The sequence below is a fragment of the Furipterus horrens genome, unplaced genomic scaffold (assembly GCF_987537825.1).
Source record: "Furipterus horrens unplaced genomic scaffold, mFurHor1.1.pri manual_scaffold_1, whole genome shotgun sequence".
In the NCBI taxonomy this organism is placed as follows: domain Eukaryota; kingdom Metazoa; phylum Chordata; class Mammalia; order Chiroptera; family Furipteridae; genus Furipterus; species Furipterus horrens.
Genome location: NW_028327171.1, coordinates 9,106,736 through 9,109,892, shown reverse-complemented (window position 1 = coordinate 9,109,892; position 3,157 = coordinate 9,106,736). Strand labels below are relative to the sequence as shown.

The following is a 3,157-nucleotide window of genomic DNA, read 5'->3' as shown; positions in this document are numbered from 1 at the left end:
GGCATATACTTAGGTTGTGGGTTCAATCCCATACAAAACGCAACCAGTCAATGTTTCTCTCTCACGTCAAGGTTTTTTTCTCTCTCTCTCCTTTCCTCTCTAAAATCAATAAAAATAAATATATATCATTGGATGAAGAAGAAAAAAAGAGAGAAGGGAAGAAAGGGGAAAAAGAAAAGAAATAATGTCAGCCGTCAGGGTTGCACCCAGCCCTCCTTGAACTTCGGATGAACCGACGGAGAGACTGTCTGGTCAAGGGGGTGATGCTGGCTAACCCCTGTTTCCTCAACACTGTAAGCAACTGAGTGGGCTCGAAATAGGCCCTTTGGTGTGGGCACCGAGGAGGGAGATGCTGGCTGGGGTGTGAGTCATCCTCAGCTCTGAATACCAATACTTCTAGAAATTGATATGTTGAGTTCTTTGGAAAGCGGCTTCTAAAGAGGAGTCTGACTACGCTGTTACAGACACTGATGGAGGAGAAAGTCACGAAGAGCTGACACTCAGGAGAGGGTGGGAACGGGGACCGGCCTTCCTTCCGCATCCTCAGGGCCATGGGGGCAGCTAGGTGCTCCTTGGAGTGGGTGGGTCCCTGTGAGGACTCAGGCTGTTAGGAGGGGTGAACCCCTGAGTCGGAGACCCCTCGCTCAGCCATGTCAGGCAGACCAGTGTAGTCTGTGTCTCATGATGGAACTGGGAGAGGGTCCTGGGAGAGACAAGAACCTGATGGGAAAGGACTACATTTATAAAGGTCTGCCCTCTGTTCTGGGGTCTCCACAGCAGATCCCAGTATGTTCTCCAAGGTCACCTGCGGACAGAGTCAGAAGGTCTCAGAGAGCAATGGATCCACTAGGCCCTCGTGGAATCCTGGGGGAACACCCCATCCTACAGCTTAGAGGAAAAGGGGCTGATCGTGCCTGATGACCTCAGGGACCTGGGACCCATCAGCACCTCTCTCTGGAGTACTTTTCCTGTTTGCATAAGGGGAGCAGAAACAGGAACTTTAGAGGAGTCCAGAAGCCTAATAAGAGCCTGGCTGAGACCGAGGGCCCAGGCCCTGGGCTTCTGTTTGAGCCCTAATCGCTTAACCTCCTTATAATTAGAGAGCAAGGCTTTTCCTGGTGTTCACTTGCCAGGTAACAGAAGAGCTTATTCTACCCCGAACAACCTAAAAACAGAACAGTCAGGGAGTGGGGTGCCAGGTAGGTAATCCTTCTGGAGCCTGAAAGTAGGGAGGCCATTTCTGGAGAACCCGTCCTCAGGCCCATGCACGACAGCTTGGTGACAATACTGTTTGGTGTGGGTGGCCTGCTGCCCACTAGATCTGAAGCTGGCAGGCCCCTGAGTCTCAAGGGCAGACCTGGGTCCAGGAGTTAGACATGGACTTCTGCACCCACAAGATCGGTCTACACTCCTTGCCCTACAAGGTCAACGGAAGGGTCTAGAAGCCTGTCTTCTCAGAGTGGGAACTGCCACTCTGCCAATGATGGCCTTTCCTGTTTCTCACTGCCATGTCCTCAACCCGGGATCTCACTGAAGATGCCTGCCCTGTGGGGACTGGGGTTTCCTGACAGCCAGAAGCCTGGGGCCACAGGAAGTCAGCGCAGGTGGAACTGGGGCTTCCACCCACTGGGGCCCTGCCATCACCAGGAGCCCATGCTGGGAAAATGGGGGCACTCCCATGCTGCCTGCTGGGAGTGTCGATTCCCCTAATTCCTGCCATCGTGCAGGCATGGCCTGCCTCTGTCCAGTGGGTGTTCCCTGAGCCCTCTCCCCTTCCTCCTCTTGCCCCCCATCCACCCCACCCCCACCCCTGCCAGTAGCTGTCTGCTGGTGCAGATGGGCCTACATTCTGCACCAAGCTGCCTCTGTGCTCAGACCACAGTGGACAAATGGGTGAAGAAAGCAAAACTGAAAAAGTCTATTAAAATGCAGTTGTTACTCTTGAGAACAGGTGTGTGTGTGTGTGTGTGTGTTTCTCTTTCAATAATCATGGGTTAATAACAGAAACTAAAAAAGGAAAACTCCTCATGCCTTCCATTGACATTATTTGAAATGAAATGAAACTTCTGGACTAAAAACAAATCCAAGCTGTAGCCACAGATGGCTTTTTTCCAGACTGCTCATGCCAGGGGCCAAGCCCCACCCCCCACCCCAGGAGGTCACAGCCTGAAGTGGTCAGGGCTGACAGACCGACCCCCACTTTGTTCCTGCCTCCTCCTTCTTAACAGCTGTGACAACTTAGACTGAATACAAATTGTTGCCGAAGCACGTGTTTGGTCAGAGGGTTTCGGTGAGTCCTGCTTTCCTTCACCGGATACAACAGCCACAGAGACTTGACCCCAGTTGGAAACAAGGACCAGACCAGGAGGGAGGTCCCCAAGTCGCTGCTGCAGGTCTCCATCCGGCTGACCCCTCGTGGCAGGCTCAGACCCCATCCTCCAGCAAGCACACTGCACTCATCTGTGGGCTGACAGGGGCTGCGGCCAGAATTTGGGGGGGCGGGGGGAGGCAGATCGGCCCAGCCCCCACCCTCATGGAGCCTGCGTTCTTATGGGGAGGCAAACGTAAGTCATGGTTACAAACTGTGGTTAGTGCCGTGAGAGAAACAAGTCGGGACTAAGAAAAACCGATCAGGCGGGGGAGCCTTCCTTGAGGGGCTGCCTGCCCAGCACCAATTCCCTGCTTCTCCCCTATAACACAGTCTCAGTATTTGTGATGCAGCCGTGAGCACAGCTTTGAAAATGTTTCTCGTACCCCCTTTTCACTTTGCCAATTGGACTTGTGTCTTTTTTGGTCATTCAAGTGGGGCAAAGGAAATATCCTTTTAAAACTCAAGCAAACTGGATGTTTGTCTTGTATCCTGTCAGAGGAAACATTAAAAAAAGAAAAGAAAAGAAAATGTTTCTCAGCTCTCCTTACAACGGGCTTTGCTAACAAGATATAAATAATGACCTGAGAGCCCATAAGAGTCCCTTAAAGCGGTGTGCCTCGGCTGAGAAGTGCGCTCTTCCCCCGTCCGTTCTCCTTCCTGTCTGGGATCCGGTTATGATGGCTGGAGCTCCAGGGGCCTTTTTGTGACGGGAAGCGACCTTCCCACGCAGTTTTGGGAAAGCCAAAGTTTCAACAGCAGGTAAACTCTAAAACCAAGCATTGGACT

The 3,157-nt window shown here is 52.3% G+C and overlaps 1 non-coding gene across 1 annotated transcript; it reads left to right on the top strand.

Moving 5' to 3' along the window:
• Positions 1–2,751: 2,751 nt before the first annotated feature.
• Positions 2,752–2,878, top strand: LOC150020612 (small nucleolar RNA SNORA27). The gene has a single exon (XR_016513677.1). It is a non-coding gene; the product is annotated as a small nucleolar RNA SNORA27 (small nucleolar RNA).
• The last annotated feature ends 279 nt before the right edge of the window (positions 2,879–3,157 follow it).